The 24,814-nt window shown below is 38.5% G+C and overlaps 1 protein-coding gene across 9 annotated transcripts in view; it reads right to left on the reverse strand.

The window, feature by feature from the left end:
- B3GALT1 (beta-1,3-galactosyltransferase 1) overlaps positions 1–24,814 on the reverse strand; it is a 195,447-nt gene that overhangs the window by 62,647 nt on the left and 107,986 nt on the right. The window contains exons 1-2 of one of the 9 annotated variants that reach the window (XM_085323635.1): positions 3,725–3,935; positions 2,425–2,623 (exon numbers count right to left, since the gene is read on the reverse strand). The exons of 6 other annotated variants lie outside the window; for them this stretch is intronic. The gene's annotated coding sequence lies outside the window, so the exon portion shown is untranslated. 2 more of the 9 variants (XM_085323639.1, XM_085323620.1) reach the window with 2 other exon arrangements.

Consider the following 24,814-nt stretch of genomic DNA (forward strand, 5'->3'; position numbering starts at 1 on the left):
GGTGTTGTCCCTATATAGTGAGTATAGGCCCACCTGTAAATGAGATCAATTTGAAAACAACCAGCTCTGAATTCCTGATAATAATTTCTTTAGTCTAATGACAACCTTTTTAGAAGTATAATGGATTATGTTGTTTTTTCTTGGAGACTTTTTGAATTTGTATATATAAAACTTCTTCAGTCAGGTGCAAAATACTGGGAAGGAATAAATAAGAAGGCGCTAAGCAGAAGAGCTTGTGATAATGAATGATCTGTGGAATGGCTGTCAAGTTGCATCCTCCTAGTTAGTAACAGGAGTAAGAAGGGGGATGTGTAAGCAAACAACTCATTAAAACAGTGAAGATCACATTTAGGGCACATTCATTTTGTTTGGCCCTCTTTTATTCTCCATCAGACATTCAGCTTGCTCAAGAATTTATCACTGCAGAAGAACATTTCTAGTTTATGATTTATGTCATCTGTCTTTCACAGGCATTTGGGCTGTTCATTGACTCCATCAAAAAGGAAGGATGTAGGAACACCTGTGTCCTTGCCTCTGGGAACAGGCAGTCCACTGATCGAATTTTCCGGTATATTTAATCAAGCCAGAGTAGTTCAGTAAGGTGCGATAACCTTTATCTTCAGGTAAAGGGAAACGGGCTATGCCATGATCATACTTGCTGTACCTAAGATTGAGGACTGGCAAGTTGTTAATTAAGGACTAGAAACCTTAAAACTTTAATTTTTTTTAGAATGAAATCTGTTTTGCTATTCCTGTTATTTTCTGTAACTGTTTTTGTAAATCTAGAATTGATCTGAAACATTAATTTTTTGATGGTATTGCTATTGGGAAACGTCATGTATTTCAGGAGGAATTTTATTCCTCAAAGATCTTGAATTTCATCCCTGTTACGCAATTCATAGTCTTAAAACGCTGAATGGAATTTACCTAATTCTAAACCTTTTTTTTTTTTTTTTTAATGTCTTTAATAGAAAATGGCTTAAGATTTCAGGAAAAAGAATGTATCAGGCTGATCCTTCTTTGGAGTATTGTGTGTATGTCTGTGTGTGCATGAGAATATAAGGATTAAAGTTTGACTATAAATGTCCAATTCTTTTGTAGTGACCGCTATGTACTGGGAGGAAGTGGTTGCTCCTGTAGTTAGTAGCAGTGGTAGACTTTTAACCTCTTTGTTAAGTGGCTATTAGTTGCAAAGTTCATATCACACTTCAGAAACTGAAGTTCTACTTTGTTTAAGTAATGACCAGGATCCGATCATGCTGCCTACGATCGTTTGAATAAGTCTTTCGTAGTGCTGTGGTCAGCAGAACTCCTCACAGCTGAAGATCCTGAAGCTGGTGTTCCTCTGTATATAGTAAGTTTTCATCTGCTTTATACTGCAGCGACAAAGGCTGAATATATTTTAAATAGGGGCTTATTATTATTTTTTACAGTCTCATTTAAACTTTTGGGCTTGTCTACTCTACGCTTCCATCTTTTTTAATGTATTTCTATTTTCTCTATATTGCCTACATATACAGAATTTAGAGGAGACTTTGCTTCATAAAGCATCTGCTTTGGTTGCAGTCATTTTACTTATTTTATCATTATTGCATGAGATCTGTATTGAGCATATAATTTCACCTGCTGCTTGCTCTGTACTCAGCTAAAACATGAATTCACTACCAAAACACCCTTCATTAAAGGAAAAAAAAAAAACAAACATAAGGAAAAAGACAGGTAAAAATAACTCCTTATCCTTTGGAAAAATGCATTTTATTTTTCTTCCTAGTGGAAATGGTTCCTGTTAGAAATATTCTCAAGTTGTCTCTTTTCCGGCAAGTTCTTACTCTCTCATGCATCTAATCTAAAATATCATTTTATTGCTTTGTGAAGCTGAACCAGAGACTTTTCAAAATCATTTAGAGGTTGTGAACAACATTCATCCTCCTATCAAATATTCATCATTAAACCATTACTATTTTACAATGCTGGAAATAAAAATAAGCTCTGCTGTGTGTTATGAATAAGTTCTTAAATCTTTATTAAAAAAATCTAGCAAAGTAATTAATATCTTTTTGAGAGTTTTTGAATAATTAGTTTGCTGCTTATCTTGATACATCTCAAATGTATAGAAAGAAATCTCTGCTGTTTCTGCAGTTTCAGTATCGGAAGTGTGATTCAGAAGTTATTTATGTTAAAGGAGGAAACAGTATTTTTATCTATAATGAACTGAGAAGGTACATGAACTTCAGAGCATTGCTGCAGCGTGTTATAGCCTGTAAAGGGAACTTACACATACAGTACAGTACATACATGCCTTGTCCCTGTTCAAGCCTTATTCTCATTATACAGAAAACCAAAGTAAACAGGTAATGATGCTATATTTAACTTTGCAGAAGACTAATTAGGTTGAGTCTATTACTCTGTCTATTGAGAACATACCCTTYCTGGTTAGCTGAGAGGCAGAGGCACCATAAATAGCACTTGGGTAGTCGCCCACAGTGCCCGGTGCTCTGATCGGGGGGCCGGACTGCAGGAAGCCGGGGCAGCTGGGCGTTGTTCCAGGTGTAGTTCTCCRGCTCTTCCTTCAGCTGCTCTTGAGTCTTGGAATCCTTCCCCCCTCCCTAGCTCCCTTCTAGAACTCAGATACCAATGAAGTAAATAAAAAACACAGCACTGAATTTCTTTTTCTGGCTTGGGATAATTAAATGTATACAAATACAAAACGTTTATGGTATATTCTGGGAGCAGAAATTACCTGATGTTCCTTCTGAGCATCACAGGCATTTCTGCTTGCGTTGTATCTTTCCCACAGTTTGTAGAACAGTGTTGTGTTTGAGTGGGCTTCCACTCAGGAAATAACTTCTGCTTATKTCAGACCGTCTTTTCAGATATGCCCAGTTTGACTCCTGCTCTTACTCGTTTTATAGTCTTAGTCCTAATTTTTACCTAAAGCCTATCTACTTATTACTAATTCCTGTTTGAGCACCCTGTTATCGGTTGACACCTTATGCTTTGTTAGCAAAATGCTTAATTTTTCTTCAGAAGAATTCATTGCATATTTATCATAATGATAAAGGACTTCCCTTTCCCCAGTAGTTCAGTTCATTCTAATTTTCTGTCCACACCAATTCAGATTTCATGTCTCTACTCCTTGAGCTATCTGCATCAATTTAATTTTTATGTAGCAAAGCACTATACACATCTGTGCAGTTCTATAAATAAAAAGCAATAAGCTGACATATTTCACCTGTATCAAATGTATTTCATACCTTTTTCTGTTACCCTTGCTATTAAACTTCTATCTCCTTATTTCTATCATCTGTCTTTATTTCCCATGTCCTCTTCCCCTTTTCTGGCAATTGACAGTGTTCTCAGTGGCAGATGAGGCATAATTTACTGCCACTTCACTCCCTCTACCTCTTTGCTGATGGGGTGGCTCAGGCTTTGCAGGTAGCTGCTTTTTCCACTATGGCATATAAAATAAATTGCCTACAGCCATATATAAGTTTGCTCTCACCCATAAAATATTGTTTATTTCAAGCAGTGTGTCTACAGTCCTAGAGAGCTGTGGASCTGAGATTAAAATCTGTCTGTGCAGTGAAAAGCAATGCAAAAAAATGGAAAGTGACCATGGGCCAGTTAGGAGACTGTAAGGAGCTCACAGCTTTCAGTGATCYGATCAGGCGGCTTGTTACGTGCTAGCTATAGCAGCATCCGCTAAGTGTTCAGTTATACTTACGCAAATAGACTGCCATATATTTATAAAAAGTTCAGCTGGACATTTGTGTTGAAGTCTTTTTTGAAAGTTCAAACTTTAGTTTGAAGTGTGGCCAGCCCCCTGGCCACAGTGGGTCTACCAGCACCGAAGACTAGTCTCTTAGCCTGGCCGATAGCTGCCTGTCTGGCACGTGAGGGAATCCCACTGGTAGCTCTAGGACACTCAGTATGTCACTTGCCTTTCCTCACGCTGCATATTCCTGCACCTCATCCCTTGGCTTGTGGCTTACTCGTGAGCGGTGCTGTACAGCCCCCAGTTCCTGTCCTTGCTCCCTGATCTCCTGCTCACAGTRCAGTCCCCTCAGGTTTCGATCCCTTGGCTTGTCTCTGGCAACACACGTGTTTCTCAAGGCATTGCATTCCATCCTCYCTGCAGTTTGGCTTAGGAGCATTTCACCAGATATCTGTGAAACAAAGTAGGAAGTTGAGCAGAGACCTCAATGGCAGTTCCAGTATAAACCCAGACTTGCTGCTTATCTAGTCCTGTCAGTCTCCTCTGTCATTCCTTGCTAGTGTTTGTTCTTGCCTTTTTTTTTTTTTTTTTAAACTCGGGGCTTTAAGGCTTTTRTATAATTTTTAAGCGCTGTAAAGCCTAAGAGCCCAGTTCTTATTTACAACCAGAAGGTTAAGGCTTCGCTTTAAACACTTTTGATTGAAGGAGCTGGAATTCTGAGACAACTATCAAATGTTGTAAGATTTTTAATAGAATCACAAATGTTGGCAACAGTAGTCTGTTGCACCAAAGGAACAACTGGATTTATAAATCTAAGTTAAGAGTAATGAAGAAGTAAGGAAAAGTGAATGAATACCTTGGGTGTCAGCAGAAATAGTTGATATGTTTTGATTTTAATTTTATTTACATTTGACAAGATACAGGTAAAGGTAAAGCTGGGTTTTCAGATTTTTTAAAAATGTAAATATGCCATCATTAAAAGCAGATGGTATTTTATGAGAGGATGACAAAGTTAAACAAATTCCCAACAGTGAGGAGTAAACAGCATGCCCTTATGTGACAACAATCAGATCTGTAGGGGAACTGGATCATTTCTTGTATATTCATCCTTGTGTTTCKTATTTTTTGCTTTTCCAGAATATTAGCTAAAATCCTATGGATTTTATCTTACAGTTATACCACTGACAGATTTTATAGCTATTTTTAGTTCAAAGTACTGATACAATGTAGGAAGGCTTGTAGCTGAACTACAGTGTTCGGTGATTTTCAGGTTGTAAACCAACAGACTAGTCACTGGATGACTCAATTAATACAGAAAATTCTGGGTCAGCAGCTCTCAAAGGGAAGTGCCTGAAGTAAAGAACAGCGCTTGCATTCAGTTCCAATGCACAGGAATGTAATCCTATCAGCCAGGGGAGTCATTCAGATAGGTGAAAATAAAAGGCCTTTGTGTATATAAACGAAGTCAAGATTTTCATACTTCTAAGCCGTGTTGTGATTATAGCACCAGTGCTGTATATGAAGAAGTTTGCGTTTGGCTGTTTAACCCCTATTTGTCCACCTTCATTTAATCTTTCAGTAGTATATGTATTTTTCACATTGTTCCATAAATGCAGCAGTWACCTCTAGTCTCTTTAAAAACTTGAAATCCGTGTGGAAAACATTCTTTCAGCAGTGAAAGAACTTTCTCATACTCCTGAGTATTTGTCGCTTACCTTTTTACATTTGTTTTTGAAACTACACCAGGTCTAGCAGCTTGTGCTTTAAAAACTAGCAACTGTTGATATAAAGACCCTTGCCAATGAGTTTTATTTTGTGCATTATGATTGTTTATGGTACATTTTACTAAGTTTGAAAACACAACATTCTTCCCTACCAAACTGTTCCTTCTTATTTGGCAAACTGTAGCTCTGTCTCACTCTACCACTGTTGTTGTTGTTATTTACAGAGCTGATTCCATAGGTTTTGCTCAAATTGATTCCCGGTGATTATGTAGGACAGCAGAATTCAGCCTTCAATTTTTTATGTCCGTTTTTGAAAAAATTGAGTCTTATGCAATCATGTTGTCTGTTTTTTCCTGATATTTAATTATGTATTCAAAAAAAATTTAACCATTATTTTTGCCTAGTAAATTCAGCCAAATGTGAAAGAGTGATAGATTTCCTAGAGATCGCACATATGCTTTGTGAAAATCATCAGCACGAGTAAAGAGACCAAAATTAGCTGCCCTGCTCGGGAGAGTGACAAGCTCAGGGCAGTCTCTATTCCCTCCGGTGGCAGGAGCCGGCTGGCAAAGGGGAGTGCGCGGTACTGAGCGGCAGYGGCTCCTGCGCGGCCGCCGGACAGCTGGGGAGGTTGCCTTTCAGGGTGGTGTTCCTCTGGTATTTGTACAGCGAGTAGGTTATGGAGCATCACCTATTGTATCAGCGTGTCTCTGGGAATGCTGGCCTTTCTTTTTAGTTATTTCTGTTACATTGTCTGAATGGCTCATACAGAGCATTTGTGGTTTAAAGTGTAATTATTACTTCACCTGAGAAAGTATCTCTTAAAAGTATTTAGGGAACTCAACCTAGAATGCAATTTTAAATGAGAAGAACTTTAGTAGGCTTAATTATGCGTTATTCATACATACTTTTTTCCCCACTGATCTCTGTGTGGATAAAACAAAGTGTGCTTGGAGGAACTGAAGAGAAATAGTGTATGTATGTTAATTTGAAGGTCAAGAATAATTTGTCTGCAATACTACTTTGAATTGTGAGCCTTTGTCACTGTCTGTGATACCAGCTGAATCTGTGACATTTTTCAGTTTAACAAGTGGAGCCAGTGACATAATGTGTYACAAAACATGGCAGCATACAGTATAGGGAGTAGCAGCATATGGCATCAGTATGGATGCAGTGCTCAGACTTGTCCTGAGAAATGTATATCTAAAGGTTCTGATTATTCAGGTTTCTCTGTGATACTAGGATCGTATGGGCACCATACAAGCTTGTCTTCTGCAGGACTGAAATGTAAGACCAGAATCTAAACAAAGAGAAAGTGTGAAACACCACTAGAGGAAACCTTAGTTTAGTGCTTTTTTTGCTTTAGGACTTTGATAATAATTTGGTGATTAGTTTTTTTCTTCTTATTTGATCTAGCATTTATTGTATGCTTGTTTTGYGTAACAGCGTGCTATATTGCTGACTGTTATTCATATTGGGCTTTTCACTTCCTATTTTTTTGGAAGCTGTTTGAGTTCTAAATAGTAGCAATCATCTGTTGGATAATAGACAGGAATCTATGGACTGTAATTAAATGTAGCTACAGTATATGTACTTAAATACTAACTAAATGACACTGACTCTGTGATTGCTATCTGAGTGATCTTCACTAGATTCAGTTCATGAATAGATTCCGTCCATACAAGACTTTGTCACATTTCTGATTCTTTTCTTGCATAAAAATATCTAAGAAACTCCTTCCAAAGAGAATTTCTGTCTTAAAGCCCTTACAACATAAAAAAAAAAAAAAAAMCACTTTTTGAAGGAGTTACCTTCCAGCCTTGGAAATGTTATTTCGTATTACTCTTGTGTTAGTTTGCCAAGTGTTTCATTAGTTTCTTGGGGACTTTGCTAATAAGAACATGCTGGATGTGACACAGAAAACAAGATTATATGTAAGGTTCCCAGAACTTCTCATTATAAGAGTTTGCATTCAGTTGCTAAGAGCTTAGACAAACTTTTGAAGTATTTTGGCTGAAATGTGGGTTTGCATTATGATACAGTCTCTAATTATGTGAGAGCACACTATTCTATCCAGCTCATTCCCTGCCTGCCTAATTCAGGTCACAGGATGGACAGTGCTCATTTAATTGGCAGTTATCCACCTTGCCATTTAAAAGTGGGATTAATTCAGTTTGTGGCCCCTTGCCTCTGCCACAACATTCAGAGCTCTCTTAACATTATTCATTTCCTCCTAAAAGTGATGGGCTCCACTGAAACTGTAGTATCTTAGAGTTCACAAACACTAGTGTCTCCGTTTTATAATACTCCTGTGAAATAAGTGGATATTATCATCTCCATTTTACAACATGATAATAAGGCAAGTAGTACATCCTCAAAAACACAGACCAGTGTGGATGTCTAATGTGAAATGACCATCTCCTTAATTGTGAAAGTATCTGTCTTTAATGTTTGTCAGGAGTTAGAGTTTTTAAAAGTAGCAAGTCTATTGATTTCACTTGGAGCTATGAATTGTTAAAACTTGAGCAAAGCTAATCCTTGGTGCCTCAGACCGAGTGCTCAGAGCACGCAGTGGCTGCTTGTGAAAGTTTCCCTGACRTGGCTTGCCTTGGACCCTGCAAGAATCCAGGGCAGAGCTCGGAAGAGAAGTCAGTTCTCTGCTCTGCTTTCTTAAATATAAGCTCTTTGCCTCATTTCAGTTTCTGCAACAGAGGAAAATGGTTTTACAGACAACAGGGTCATTGTCTACACAGCTGCTTTTCACCCTCTGAACATCATCTTTCACATGTGCTACAGTGACTGATGCTATATTTCAGAGAGGAGTAGGAGTTTGTAAGACAGATGCTGAATTGTGTTTCATTTCCTGTTATCCCCGTAAAAGAAACAGCCTTATTTAAGTAGCATTTTAATCTCTCTCACAATAAGTATTCTAGAACTTASCTTAAAACTTCTATTGGCATTTTTGCTTCTGTCATTTTCAAAATGCACCTGCTTGGTTTCCGCTTCAACACTTCACCCAATTGCAGCTCAGGGCTTTTGTTTGTTTTAAAAATATCTTGATATTACAAGTCCACAGTGAGACACATTGGATCAATGTAATGATACATTTCAGAAATCTTCTCTGACAATGATAGTTTTTCCCAGCCTGCAGTCTTTAGGGAACATATCTCCAGCGAGAAAGTGCTTTCATAGCGGAAGCTGGGAATTTGACTSAATTGACTTACTTTGTGCCATTCTTTTAAGGCCCGATTCTCAAATGATTACTTTCTTTAATGTCATTATAATAGAAGTTATTTTTAAAGGTAACTACCTACATAAATTGCTGAGGAAGAAGATAGGGATTGTGAATACATCTATTAAAAAATAATATGAGAAACCCACTCTTTTTGGAAATGCAGAGACAAGAACTTCTCAAAACTGAAACATATATACAACTTGATAAGGTGGACAAGCCTGCTGTGGGGACTCAAAGTCTGCATGCACTGGCTTTGGTCATGAAGCTGCTTTAATAGCTTCTGACCATGTGGTCCTGCCCTCAGATGGTAGAAAATAACCCTCCAACTCTACTGATTCAACTATCAATATAGCATAAAACCCATAATGTCATGAACTAGTGAAAACAGTCTTTTTGGAGAGTTATTTATAACCCAGGTCAATTCAGTGGTGTGATTTAGAGCAGAACTCCACAAGCAGTTATTGTAATGGATAGGAAAGTCAGGAACTTCTTAAGCCGGCTTTTTGCAGAAGGCCATTGATTGTGGAATTACGAGTCAAGGATTGCAGTGTGACACCTAATTAACATCCTAAGTCTTGTCCACCTGCATGGTTAGTAATAAATGCTGTCAGTTCAGGTCAGGATTATAATGTTGTCAAATCCATATCTTCTTAGACAGGAGCTGTGTTTATGGCAGCACTACTGAGCCATTTTGCTCAGCTTTTATGCCTAGAATAGGAAAGGATGGCGATCACTGAATAAATTCACAGGCAGAATGCTGTTTTTTCCAGCCAAACAGCATATTAAATTAAGAACATGTACATTTAAGAACATGAAACTGTATGTCCAGGATATTAATTCAATATAAATTAAGCTCTAGGAGAATTTGTTAAAAACAGAATGAAGAATTGTTTATGCACTGTCACTGGGACCATGTGGAAATGTGGTCAGTTGTGACCCAACTGAAGAGAAATCTCACTCGCAAGATAAAAGCAAGTGATGATTTTTTATGTGTTTTGTTTTTTAAATATCTGTATGACATACATGTAATTCATCTTGCAAAGAGTCTCATAAGAGTCAGGAATCAGGCTGTATGCAATAGCTACTTCGTTATAAATGACAATACCCTCGGAGGCATGAGCCGTGATCACGAAGAGAATACTACGTACCTTGCAGGTAAATATCCTTTTGAGCCATATTGCCTTAAAACCTAACATTTCATTATTAGTAAGTGAGCACAGTGGATGGATAGAAAGACTTCAGAAATTACCTTTTTTAAAACAAAAAATAAGGCCAATCCTCTGATTGGCTAATTTGCTTTGTTCATCTGTATCTCATGTCGCCTTTGGCAATCTTCTAGGGCTGATACATTCACCTCCAGGTCACCAGGTGAAGGGATTACCTTAAATAAGTACAAACTATCCTCTAAACATTAAATATCRGTAGGGAGCAAGGACTAGAGATGCCTGAAGTTTTGGGCAGAATGAATTGTTTTTTCCCCTTTTTGTTTAGATGGCAGAATTATAATTGGTAGCATATTAAACCTATATAGAAACAGGGAACAGACCAGAAAATCGTATCTCAAACTGCATCCTCAAGAAAGTATTTTACTAACACTATCTTCCAGTCTATTATGCAAAAATCCTTCTACTTTTGAATTTTGTACAATTCTTCAGTTTTATAAAACTTTGCCTTTCTATTCTGTATTCATCCTGTCATACTAATAAAAACATACCCTTAATAAATAAATATATACATATATATTAAAAAATCCCACCTCCTTGCACTTTTTATTCTACTCCTATCTGGAAGTGAATAGGGGAAGAGAGCCTTAATAACTCTTTCTCAGTAACAACCTTCATGAGACTTCCTCAAGACTATAATCAAATGAAGAGTTTGGTCCTGCTGAGCAGCTGTCAGTAAGATGACTTTAAATTAACATTAAATGTCTGACGGCAAATGTTTTCTAAATCTGAATAAGATATTTTACTTTCTCTATATTTTAATAAGAAATACTTATATACAAATAATTCCTTCATCAGCAGTGCTTGTTTAGAATTATTTAATAGATTGCCAAAAGGGAAAGAAATGATTAGACAATATAATACTGCAAGGTGACACACAATTACAGACCTACAGCAATGTTAGATATTATTACGTTTGTAAGTTCATGGAAGCCTGCTTTAATACTGTGGAAAGAAAATTGCAAAATTCAAAATGTATAACTACCAAACTTTTTCTGCATTTTGATACCTTGTAAGATTAAAATCCCAAGTGGTCTTTGAAACTCTTAATGAATAAAATATAATTCCTGTCCTTCCAGTGAAGSATACTCATGCATTCTGTGCATATTCTTTGTTAGCAATTAGAAGTAAGCCCCGTGGAATTCTCTTTCAACAACCAGTGTCATCTAATCTACTTTTTCTCAAAGGTGTTATTGTAGGTTTACAAGAGATTTTTGAGAAGGCTACTGACAGGTTCAGATTGACCTGATGAAGCTATTCTGGCAATACAGAAAAACCCACGCCCCAAGGAGGTTCAGTTCACTGGACATCTAGAATTTATTTCAAAGATAGTAGTGTCTGTTTTCACAGCTATCTCCTTTTGTTCAACAGAGAACCATAAATGTGAGCAAAGGAAAGAATCGCAGAGGAGGTTATTTAGTTAAAACATCTCCACTGTTTKTGACATGAAGTGGCCAGCAAATGCACTGAAGAAATCTAAGCTGGTAGGCCATCAGGACACAAGTAGTGTGTAATTTATTTGGGAAAGAAATTCTGGCACCTTGTGGCTGAACAGCCTTATTTGTCCTAGAAGTGTATTTCTGTAAGATTTTGTTTYCTTTTAGTTAGTAGGAGAAAACAGAGCACTTAAGAATTTTCTTGGCCTCACACAGGCACTCGCTAAAGGCTTTTCTTGTCGAATAATGAAACGGTGGCCTGACTCTGAACAAATTTGTGAATGCCATGTTACAGGATTCATCAGTATTCATGCTGTCATTAAAAAAAATAATAAAAAGTAGCATGAACACTAAAACTGAGGAAGTCGGAATCTAGAGCTTGTTTGCAGTAGTCAGTTCTAGCCTTGGTACCTTGCTGTCTCTTGAGAGAGCTATTGCAGAGCTATCAACAGGCCTCAGGCAGGCCTACTAGATGGGGCAGGGAAAATTTGAATTTTTCAKAATGGAACGGTTAATGTTTAGAATAGTTTAATTCAACTGGCTGCATACAATTTCTTCACTTTAAAATGTGGCTGGCCATGTCACATGGGATATATTATGTGGCCTGTGGGAGTGCTGTATTTGGTATTGCCTGTGGATTCATCGACACCAAGTCACTGCATAATACAAGTGAAAATCTCTGCTCATAATCTGGAAGGAGAAATATCCATTTTTTTTCTATACTCAATATACCTCTAATGAAATAATCTTAAATGTTAACCTGTGAACAGATTTCCAGCTTGGAAGAAGGCATTAACCTTAGAAGACTTTTGAGGACTGATGTCCTAGAATAGTATTGATGTTACTGGGGGCAGTAAATTGGAGAGAAATAACAGAATGTAAAATTTGTAAATGGATTACAGTATTTGGTAATGTTTCGGTATTAGAGCTTTACTAAAAATTCTGAAAATTGCCCTTTTTCTCTGTACTTTCAGTAAGAAGTAGAGAAAAAGAGCTTTGACAAATCAAGAAAAAATACAACTCTTCCTCCTTATGATTCCACATACTTCTGATTAAAATACATCCTAATTACTCAAACTTTCAACTATTCTGAATCAGCCTTGTACCCCAAGTCCTTTTTCATTCTGAAGCACCCATCCCATTGCACCCTTCCCGTTTTGTAAGCAAATGTGGCACGCCAACCAAGGCAAAGGCACTGGGATAGCAGAATGTGAGTAGTAATTCCACGAGTAAAATGAGAGGCTTCTTTGAAGGGAACGTACAGCTGAGCTGTAGAACCCACCAGAGGATATGGCATGGAAGTTTTACAAATTGTTTTGCAAATGTACCATTTTCTGGACTTGTTTTCTGAAGTGTCAAATTTTAATTAATTTCATTAGAATCCAGTGAAACTATTAATTCTAGCAATCATCATACAGTGAATCGAACCATTGCTAGTATTAATAGTTCCTCTGAGTTCAAATGCAATGAATAATCATTGAATGTTGAGTCAGTGTAAAATTCATTCCTGTGAAGAAATCCCTTCGTGAGTTTGTGCCACTTACTCCGTTACATATTTCAGTTCTCATTCTTAATGCATGTGTGTTGAACAGTAATTTGATGTGTGTTGCTAGGTAGCTGTGTGAAGCTGGGCAAACATTTCCCCTCTAAAATTTCTAAAGGCCTCCTGCAACACTGGTGCCTCGCAACAACGCCAGGTCTCTCGCATTTATTACACATGCTATAGGAGCTGGTGTTTTCCTTAAAGTCCCAGCTGCRAAATCCAAGTCTAACAAGTTCCTAATGGTAACTGAAGAAAGTTTGAAAACATGAGCAAGCATATGCCAAGTCTCAAAAATCTGAAATCAAACAAACAGAAAAAGCCCAAAGGCCTCACTATGTGGGTGGGGGATCTCTGTCGAACACTGGGCAGCAGGTGTGTGGAATTGCCTGGGTGAGAGCAGAGGTGTCTGACGGGGGCACTTTTATTTTGTGTATTCTCTTTTCCTCTGCTCTTTCCCAGTAAAATCCTGGCAGTTTTGGAGTCTACTCTGCAAAGTTGCAGCACTTAGATGATTGCCTCGTTGTTCTAGGCACGTGTGCTTGGAATAAATGATTTACAAGAAACGTGCAATTGAAAAGGTATCTGCTTGTAGTGCTGCCACGTTCCTTGCTTTCGCTGTGAGGAGATGAATTGGATCAGGTTTGGGTTGCAAGATGCTTTAGTCGTCTGAGTAGTACAGCACAGTAGCTGAGACCGTGCTGTGTTTTATGSGTTAAAGTTAGTCGGTCCCAAAGAAAAAATACCCCGTAGTGTTTGTGCAGACTTTTACATTCAGTTACTCCGTGGTGTTTGTTTTTTTATGAATGTTCTAGCAAACAAGCGTGACAAAAGGAGCGCTCATAGAAGAACACAATATAACATCATACTGGAGGAGTGGGTATTTGGAGAACACATACTGGTTTTAAGAACAACATTCAGGCAAACACTAAACAGAATCTAATATATGGCTCAGGTAATCAGTTTCACAGACTTAATTTTGAATAATAYACATTCACAGTGGGAGTAAGCTACAAAACAGGAACTGTTTGCAGAAATTATTCAGCAAATAGCTGCAATGAATAATAAATATGAGAAAATTGGGATCCACTCACAGGCATATCATTAGTAAGTAAAAAAAGACAAAAATTGCCAACTAAATTATGAATGAGTAGTACATTATTAATGATTTCCACAAATTTGCTGTTGACTGATCATGTACTGACTTTGAAATGACTCAGATTAGGTGTCTGATTTCTTCTCACTGGTTTTGTGTTATTTTGATATGGCAAGTTCCAGGTTTGGGACTTGGTCCCAAATACAGGTACTACTCAGCATGTGTGAACCATAAATCGTGCTGTATTGCTCTACTAAAGGTAGCCATACGTAAAAAGTTATTAACGTACGTGAATGTGTATGCTTGCCTTCAAGCACATAAAGTGTGCCAGTTGACTATAGCTGGACTATTTATGTATCTGAATTAAAGCATATTGCCAAACGTTTGCAGGATCCCAGGTTAGACTGCAGACAGGTAGCTGGGAGACTCTGCCTAGTCACTGTTTAAGCAGTGGGAAGAGCACGGCCTGTGCAGTTATTTTTCAAGTACAACCWAGTACAACGTACTCATTTCTGGTAATACTAGCGTATATAGCTTTCTGTTTCAGTGTGAATTAACAATATGRGCTTGCAGCTCAGGCCATTTATTTCAAGTGTTGCTGGACTTTTCTACCAGTGAGTAAATGGTTCTGCTGAATTACCATTCCGGTAGTGGGGGTTACCTGATGGTAGCTGTGTCCTACTTACGTGCTACGGAGTAAACATGGTGACATTTTATGGTTTGAGACCATTGTGGGCAAATCAGACCTGCAGTGTGACAGGGGAAATTGTGTTAGGCATTCTGGGTTTTACTCAGTTATCTGTAAGTGCAATGACGACACAACTGTGCTACAGTGATTTCTCRTTGTTTATGAAGTTTTGCATTATGAAGAATTGCATTGTTTGAGTAACACTTGGTGAACGTAAGCTCACTGAGGGAGAAATTCCATCTACCCGGTTATAATTTTCCTTGTATCTTAAACAGCAGCCTCGTCAGGGTCCCTGATCCAGAATGAGTCTCTGAAAACCACTGCACACAAAAAAATAAAAGTTGTTTTTTCCTTTACACTGTTTATCAATAGAAATTATTTCCAAAATGGTTTATTGGCAATAAATTATCAAGGAATTGGAGCTTTGCAAAAATGAATAAGTAGTAAAAGAATACTCCCTTGGAAGCTCGTAGAGTAGTCGGTTCATTCTGGAGTCTATAAATTTGYCTGTGCTCATCAATAACTGGCAGATTTTAGGGGTTTTCTCACAGTTTTATATCCAATAAAATGAAAATAGAGTTTTGAAAGGATATTCCTTCCCACATATCACAGGAACATATGCTGTTTTTACAAATGACTCTGTTACTTTCAGACCCCAGTTGGTACACTATTGAGAATAAAATGTGAGCATTATTAGCCATACATCTATATCACACATTTAGAGTGATAAATGACAGTTTACCAGATGTCCTTGAGAGCTAATTCTTTTCTCAACTTCCATAAACATTTATTCCATTCCAGTCCCCAAAAGGCTTTCTTTGAAGTTTCTTTGCTTATGTTTTTTATATCTTCTCACTTTTTACCAAATCTACTTTTAGATTCCTGGATGAATGTGTTCCATGCTTTGGGTTTCATATGTCTGCAATGTTTAAGAAAGAAATAGCAGTGAGATTTGAGATTATGTTGTGTATTCTTCCTGCTGTTTTGCCAATGAATGTTAGCTTAGGCGTGGCTAAATTCAGTGTTTAACCAAACAGTTGTTGGCAAATTAGGATTCTAACTCAGGAAAAAAAAATGAGTTATTTTTCATCTGTTGCACCAGAATGCAATCAAAATTCCTACCTCCTGATGGAAAAGCTAATGCACGAAAAGGTAGTATATGTAAAGTTCATTACAGGACCGGGTTCTATAGTATTTAGAGAATGTATGAATGGGCAGTTGTAAACKCTTTGCTTTTAAATATACATGGCTAGGAAAAATAGAGTTTTAATGTGTTTTTAAGTAATTCCTGGAGCTGCTGCAGTGTTAGTGAACAAGAGAAGCAATCAGCTCTTTTCACCACAGCACAGAATGATATAAAAATTTTGCAGCTCTGGGTAACAGAAACTGATGTCTAGAGTACATGACACATTCTCACTTATCTGATTATTTCCTGAATGTTGAGCTTTTCTTTCCACTGGGGAAGCATATTGTTCCTGGACTAGACAGAGAGAAGGTGGTTGCACCTTTGCACCTTTTCCTCCTCAATCCACTGGCAGTACTTTAGATATAAAGTTAAATACACATCTGTTGGTGGATTATCAGAAAATCTAGAGATAACATCTTAAATTTCTGGCAGTGATCCTGGCAGTAAGGTAGGTAACTGTTTCSATTGCTGCTCTGAGGCAATACTTACAGCTTGTCATCCTTGCTGCTGAATAAAGAAAACAGTTTACCCATGTTTATGGATAACAGTGTCATTTTGGACCAGGAGTAATGGAGTTTCCACTAAGAAAGATTAGAATTCTAGATCATAAGGAACTGTAAGGTTGCAGAAAAAGTATACAATCTCTTAATTTTGGACATTTGTTTTTCTGTTAAAACTGTTTTTCCACGGAGTACATTATTATTATATTTCTGTACATAAGGTCCAGCTATCTAAGTAGCAATTGGCTGCCAAGTGAAATGGCAAAATCAATCCTGATATTACTACTGACGTTTAACCGTTACAGCTTCTGTAACTGACAGGATTTATGACAATTTTAGTTTTGGGCAAGGGCTTCCAGTGGCCTTGCTCAATATAATACTAACTTGATGCACAATTTGAGGAATGTAAGGAAYATCTTTTAGGAAATACTATACTTTGAGCATTTTTAATTATAATATGGCAAGAATTAAGTTACCTAGGCTTGCCCTTGCTAAGCTGTATGAAATGATGGTAAATGCAGCATGGTTGCATGGTTCAGACTGTGTTAGCTTCTAACCTGCAAGCTTAGCAAGTTGCCTGGTAAAAGGACAGATGTGCTGACAGAAAACCAGGCAGACTTCCTTTAGAGAAGCTGGGTTTGTTAGCTGCTGATGGAGATCTGCTTTAGAATTCCACTACAATTTTATTGAAATCATTCGATCTTCTACATAAGGATTAGATTTTGACAAATAGGCAAATTCTCATGGAGAACCATTTATTGGAATTACTTGTCCTTTTTCTTCTCTCTGCTTTCTTTCATGCCTTTCTACGGGGCAGCATGGTTATGGCTTTCTGGAGTGCTGCTTCCCACATAAATGCAGAAGTACGTTTGCAGAAGTGCATGTTTTCACCACTGCACATGTGATGACATTTTTGTTGAAYAGTTATCAGAAATAAGTCTGGATGTTTCCAAGTTCTTATTTTCTGCCTGAAAAGTATAAAATCCCCAGCYAGGCAAGGTGACAATTGGATGAATAGGATACAGGGATATAATCAACATGTTTTGGAGGTTACATTAAAAAGAAAATGCTATGATTTGATTTAATAGGACATGGTATTTAATGTTACAGCCATGTCTTTACATTCCTGATCTCTTAATTTAATAGTATACCTACTGGAAGTCTCTGTGAATGYTTTTATTCTAATATAATCGCTTTCCAGACTAGCTCTTTGTGTTTGTGAATGACTGCTTCATATTCCTGCTGTTCAGACTCTGAGAACAGCAAGGGAAGGGATGTCTCAATATYTAATAGTCTTTAATTCCAAACCTTGTGCACAGGGTGGGACAAGAGGCTAAGAGCTTAGTTATCCTCTGTGAATAGTTTTGCAGTGCAGGATCTCAAAAGGTTAGAGCTGTAAGATCTTGGTGTTCGAGTCCCTCTGCTTTCATTTAAGGCATTTCCCCTGGGAATGCAGCAGTCTGTATTTTTCTTTTGATATTTACTTTATTTCCTCTGTGACTTACACTTGCTAACATGTYACTTCCTTCACCTCCTAAAAAATTTCGGTGATGCTTTTTCCCTCCTATTAAAAATTCGCTAGGATTTTCTTTCACTCTTGTGTAAGTTGGCATGCTTCTAGTGAACTTCTTGGAAGTTTAATTGCTTTGCATTTAAATCATTGCATACATTTAAATCAGTGCAAGACTGACTTGTCACAGTTCCTATGCTGAAAGAATCATCAGTGCCACAACAATATTCACTGACACCTTTTGGGTGTCTTTGTTAATACATATCTTGAGAATCTGAGATAAATGAGAAATGTAGCAGTTTATTACTACAATAGCAGTTTATACAACAGTAATGTTGTACTAGCAAAATAACTTGAACTGATGCACAGACCTATTCTGTATAGGAAACAGACTACAGTATTTTCAACTCTCTAAATGAAACATAGTATTGTGAGCTATTTTAATATTGCTATACAACAGTTAAAATAAGCTAGTTGACCTAAATATGTTATTTGAATACTGTACTTTCTTAAACAGAGCTACATGCACTCACTAGTTTTGTGGTTGCCTTTAGGGTTGGTGCGTTGCAGTTGCTGAGGGTTCCTAAATATCCATGAGTTTGTCTTATTTTGCTCTAAATCCGTAATTTATATTCTTTACRACCACCACCTCTCCATTTTGCTGTTTCAAATAGCAACAAAAATCTCCAGGTGATAAGGAAGCACTCACAGAAATGTATTTCTGTAGGTAACTGTGTTGCTGAGTCCTGGGTGCTCCTGCCTTTTGGTCTTACGTTTATTGGTGCACAAGTCTGCTTTTTAAGATCTGTATGGTGCTGAGACCACACCTTAATAAGAGGTCTTAATAAGACTCGTTGATGTTGAGGAGAACAGGTTAAGAAGTGCTTGTGGAACCAAYGCTTATGGAACTTTATACATACGCTGATTTTGTTTTGTTATCACTGTTATGCTCTTCTGTAGACTGCGTGAGATAAACGCATTTACTTTTCTTCACCTGCTGCTCACTTCTCATGTGTGATTTGTTTATCTTCTTTAGGCTCTGATGTATCAGTCTGTTTCCTCTCCCGTTAAGAATATGTTTGATACAAGTGATTTGGCCAGAGCAGTGCTCTGACTCATTGGGCTGGACGGTTTGTGTCTGACGTGGCATGGGGATCTTAGATCCGCCACCCTYGGAGGTGGAGGCAGCGGAGCTACTCTGGCTGTACGCGGGGGCCTGAGCACGCGCGGCAGCTGCGAGGTCCCCTTGCTGACCGACCCGTGCTCTTGCCAGTGCTTCGACTAGCAGACTGCCAATGGAGTTCAGCGGGTTCATAGTTACCAGTGACAGAGACAGGTTACTAGCATCAGTCACTAAACTTGCAAGGAATTTGGGGATTAGGCTGTTGTTAAGTGACAGCTGATAACCTCTTATTGCTAGGCAATGCAAGTACCTTTTTATTACAAACAGAGTCAAGGTGGGACTCCTTTGTCTGGGGGATTTAGTGRGATGCAGCCCATTTCCCCTCCTCTCACAGCTGCAGTGAAGGCCCCAAGGCTACGGAGATGAAGRACAAGCCATAATAAGCAATGTGTTTTTTTTTTCTTTCTATCTCCATAAATATCTATAAATCAGAAGTGGATTATGCATTCATATAGTTGTAAAAATAACTCTTGCTAGTTCTTTGTGGGCTTCTATCCCCTTCTCTCCTCCCCCACCCCTTATTGCCTCACCCACATCCATCCTTGCCTTGTTACTCGTTAAATAATCATATATCTGTCTATGCCAAATACTACATTTCTGCAAACTGCTACGTGTCACAGTGATGGATTGGCAAACAAATGTTTTCAATCATGTTACAATAATTTTTAAAAATACAAATGGCCATTAAATGAATAGCTAGCAAAATTAAAGGATTGTGCAGTCAAAGGTCAGAATAATTGTGGTGCTGTAAGTACTTCTTGAAAGGTTAACTCATCCATTTTAACTTCAGTGGCATTTTGTGGCCTTTTAGAGAAGCAAGCAGGTCTGTACCAGTGCAACATTAAAATACACTTGACTTGGATTTTAGAATACTTTGGAAGAAGGTGGTGAAGGACTTTATATACTCACATTTCCATTTAATTTAACAGTAGTTTCTCTACATTTTTCTGAAATTCAGTGGACTTCCTTGACAGGGCTTTTGTAGAAAAAGGAGAAATTATACCTTTCGTGATTGCTACTTGAGAGTTATTTTCCAGTCAAGCTCAGGCTTTATGCTCCTTGGGGAACGAACAGGTTTTGGTCCAGCAGACACTAAATCCTTTAAAGCTATGAAAAATCATTAGCCAGTTGCTCAGCTGGGACTGCACAATCCTTACAGTAACTACACAGATTTTTTAAGTAAATCCAAATGACTAACAATCAGTCATTTCAAGCTGGATCATTATAATGATCATAGATGCTTCTGTTTTGGCTCTTCAGAAGAAAAGCATCCATTAAATTATAAGCAAATTACCATTTTAAACAATGTATTGATCCTAAGAGTTCTTAAAACTATATATGTATATATTCAGCAAAAGTAATTGTCTGTGCAAAACCAATCAAATAAATGAAAGCCTGACTGAGCACCAGGGAGCAGATGTGGGAAAAAGGACCTTCAGCTACTGGACTTTCGGGCTTCTTGGGTTTTGTGTCTTGGAGGGTCTTTCTCGGCTGAGAGGCTGTAGCTTATCCAAGCCATCTCTGTGCCGCTCTCAGGGTCAGCAGTCTGTTTATCCTGGCCAGAGACAAACTGAAAGAAATCTGTCTCTTGGATGTGATTTGTATTGGAGAGCACTCCCTGTATCTCTTCAGAAGCAAACTTGATTTTGAATGTGTCGCTTATTTGCTGTCTTTTCTGTCTTGTACTTCAGGTTAAGCTAATATATACTTGAGTATTTGTTAGACTATTCAAATACAGTATCTCCAAACAGGTCTAGTGGCCTCGTCTGTGAACCTGTTTTCTGTGAATTRCCCAGTTCTAGTAGCAAAACAAGAGATTACTTGTTGACAGACATCAATTAACTAAGAAATGTGATTTAGGCTTGGGGAAGAGTTCAGCTGTCAAAGGTGACTGAGATTATAAGAACGGTTCCTTCAACTGCTTTAGAAAGCGAGAGGTATTTGTTGCTGGAGTGCATGAGGTTGTACCTGTGTGGTGCAGTGCAGAGCACCCACTCAGTCCTCCAGGGTGACGATGCCCTGCTCCACGTGAGAAATGCTCTCCTTTGCCACCTGAGAGTGACATCCTAGTTGTTACAGTGTTGCAGTAGAGATGACAACTGGCTCCACAGTAGTTCATCATCCACCCATCATTCAATCTACAGCTATTTCCTCTGCACATTTTTCCTCTATGTCCTGCCATACCAAACCTGGTACACCCTGAAGCAATCTTCATTCTTTCTGACTAATGCTACCCCACCAATTCTTGTTTCCATTTCTGCTGACAACTGTCCTAGTCTTTCCTCTGACTTGCCATGAAAGGCCAATTTACCCAAGGTGTTGACTTTTTCTAAGAGTTCTTCATCTGTACCCTTCCCAATATTGGTCCTTTTGCCTTTTTCCATTTCATTAGAGTTATCAGGTGTCTCTTTTATATTCTGTGAGGTCTATGTTACTCAACACCGGGTTATACAAACRCCTTTTGCTATTAGAGTTAAATAAAAAGTGCTGTGTAGCAGTTGGCATCAATACAGAAATGTGACATTTTAGTGAGATCTTTATGTATATAGCTRCTGTTAAGAAAACTTGCAAAAAAGTGACGAATAATAATTTTTGTCTTTCTCCAGGAATACATGATATAGCTGACATTATGATAAACATACATTTTTATAAATTATTCTAGACTTTGTTCATCTTTCAGCATTTTAGCATCCATATTTACGTACTCTGCTTTAAATATTATGAAGATGTCTTTCTGTCAGATAAATCATATTTTAAAGTTATCACTTCAGAGGAAGGGTTACCTATGTCTCTTTACATATAGGGAGGAAGTTTATATATTGCTGTTTGCTGTTTGCACTCCAGTTATATGTGTGTCATAAAGTTCTATATAATAAGTGGTAATGTAGCTCAAGAGAGACCTGTTATAAATAAAGTATTTTAGTCAGGACAGCAAAAAGCCTCCTCAAAGTCTGCCTCTCATGAGGTACAACAATGTGTTATAATACCCCACTCTAGTGCAACAAAAAACAGTATGTTACCAGGAAAGGTGCTGGAGCTAGCTGAATGCATGACCTTGTAGAACCTGTTGCAGTGTAGCGTGCACAAAGCCTCATGCTAGCAGGGTTCATTTGCCCCAATATTCTTGTATTTGCTCAAAGAAAGGCTGTGCTCAAGTAACAACCACAGGCCTCAAAGTGTTCCTAAATATAGGACAAAAGGAAAAAAAAAAAAAAAAANGAAAAAAAAAAAAAAAAAGAAAAAAGAAAAGAAAGAAGTCCCAGTATTCAAATGGCCTTTTAGTCTTTCAAAATAGCATTTCTGGATCGCTGAGCGGAGTGGAGCCAGTCTGCGCTCATCAGAAGGTCTCATGCTCGAGCAGTACAGTGAGGCATGGCAAGAGCAGAGCATCATCCAAGCAAGGTAGATTTAAATCCAGCTAATTTAGAGCTCAGGTAGGATAAGCCCAAGGCTCTCTGCAAGACATCAGGCCATCTAATCCTTCAGATTATCCTTGCTTAATAATGTGCTCAGATCATGGCTATACTTTAGGTAGGCTAGGCCTATACAGAAGGGAGAAAAGGGAAAAGGAAATTTATTAATAGAGGATAAGGTGTCCTGGATGCACTGCCACACTAATACAACTGTAATCTTCTAGTCTCTGAAGCAGCTAATTCAAATTTAGTTTGCATCTTTCTGCAACAGCACTGTGCTATATAAACATACGTGCATTCCTCACAGTGTTCAGTGTAACTCAGTACTAGGGATACAGAGTGTACCTTCAGTTTAAGGTAGTGACCAGCTGTGACACATCTGTTTAATATCTTGTTAAGGGTCATGGGTTATCATATTGCAACATAATTTCACTTCACAGTGCAAATGAGCCTCTATGATAACAGCAGTAATGTCTTTGCCCTTCCTCACATGCCAGTTCGGAACATTTTCCATGTCATTYGAGTGCAAGTCACTTCTTTCTTTAGCAGTCTCAGCTACCTCACAGTACTACTTTTCTGTTTGATCGTTTTTCAGGTTTTTTTCAAAAGGGTAATGGACAGGGTGATTTTGTGACAATGTGATTCTTGACGCTCTTTGAAGGGAGGAATGGAAATGCTAATGTTTACTCTATCTGAAGATGTGCCTGGTATCTTCTAGTGTAAAAGACTTAGAATTTGGGGGTTACAACGATATACTCAGATATGGTGTTCTGGCAATTGGTTTATTGAAAAATCATCTCTAAAGAAACCAATTTAAAACAAAGAACAAGTCTGGGTCTTTACCTGGTAAACTTAAGCAGGATTATCTGTATGTGAACTGCAAAGAAGGACAAATGGCCACACCAATTTTCTGCTGCAAGCTAAAAACACACAGTGAAAAATCTGAAAACCTTCAGACACCTGTGAAAAATTTATTTTTTTCAGTTCCTCTGCAAGCAGCTGTCTGAGAGGGAGAACAACTTGGTTTAGATTAAATGTTTTTATTTGCAACAAAATATAAAATCCAAACTTTTGGTTTGATTTGGTATTTATTAGAAAAGTGAAAATATGACCCCATGAAGTTCAACACAGGCAAGTGCAGGGTCCTGCATCTAGGGAGGAGTAACCCCATCCACTAGCGCAGCCTGGAGGCTGACTCCTGGAAAACAGCTGTGCAGAGAAGGACCTGAGAGTTCTGGTGGACAACAAGCTGACCACGAGCCAGCAATGTGCCCTTGTGGCCAAGAAGGCCAATGGTATCCTGAGGGCAATAGGCAGAGCACTGCCAGCAGGTTGTGGGAGGTGATTCCTCCCCCCTCTACTCAGCCCTAATGAAGCCACATCTGGACAACTGTGTCCAGTGCTGGGCTCCCCTGTGTAAGAGAGACATGGAGCTCCTGGAGTGAATCTAGCAAAGGGCTACTAAGCTGATGAAGGGACTGGAGCATCTGCTCTGAGGGAAGGCTGCGAGAGCTGGGACAGTTCAGCCTGGAGAGGAGAAGAGTGAGGGGGGATCTCACCAACRTGTGCAGGTATCTGAAAGGAGGGCRTCGAGAGGATGGGGCCAGGTTCTTTTCAGTGGTGCCCAGTGACAAGAGGAGAGGCAACGGGCATGAACTGAAGCACAGGACGCTCCATCTGAATGTGAGGAAAAGCCTTTTTACTGTGAGGATGACTGGAACAGGTTGCCCCGAGGGGTTGTGGAGTCTCCCTGCTTGGAGATGCTCAGAAGCCGTCTGGACGCAGTCCTGGGCTGCATGCTCTATGTGACCACGTTTGAGCAGGGGAATTGGACTAGATGATCTACAGAGGTCCTYTCCAATCTCAACAATTCTGTGATTCTGTGACAGATTAGATTTATATAGTACTGAAAATAGCTAAACGTTGGAAGGGAAGGAGTGGGAGAGATCATCTTAGCCCCTCATTTTACTGTTGCACTTGGTTTGAAATGCCCTCATAGTTGCAGAGGACAGGAGCCTGGGCATGACTTGGAGCTGAGAGCTGCAGTGTGGAGTGGGCATGAAACTACCCTACAGCAGGCAGCAAGCATGAACAGAGCCACCGTGCTGAAAATGGCTAGCAGCACGGTGGCTAGGGTGATGTCTGGGAGCGAAAGAGATGAGGTCAGATTAGGGTAATGGAAAGAATTTATCATTTCTTTCCTGCATTTTGGGTGATTTACCTAACTACTGTTCAAAGGCAGTCRGGGATGGGCTAACACATTTCTACTGATTTCCTTGCAAAAACAGTGAAATGCTTTCAGTTTGAGTTTAAGATGTGGTTGGACGTAGAAGGACACTTCTAATTTGTCTGAAATGTTTAACCC

This window comes from Rhea americana, unplaced genomic scaffold (genome assembly GCF_003343005.1).
Source record: "Rhea americana isolate MKP2758 unplaced genomic scaffold, rheAme1 scaffold_12, whole genome shotgun sequence".
In the NCBI taxonomy this organism is placed as follows: Eukaryota; Metazoa; Chordata; class Aves; order Rheiformes; family Rheidae; genus Rhea; species Rhea americana.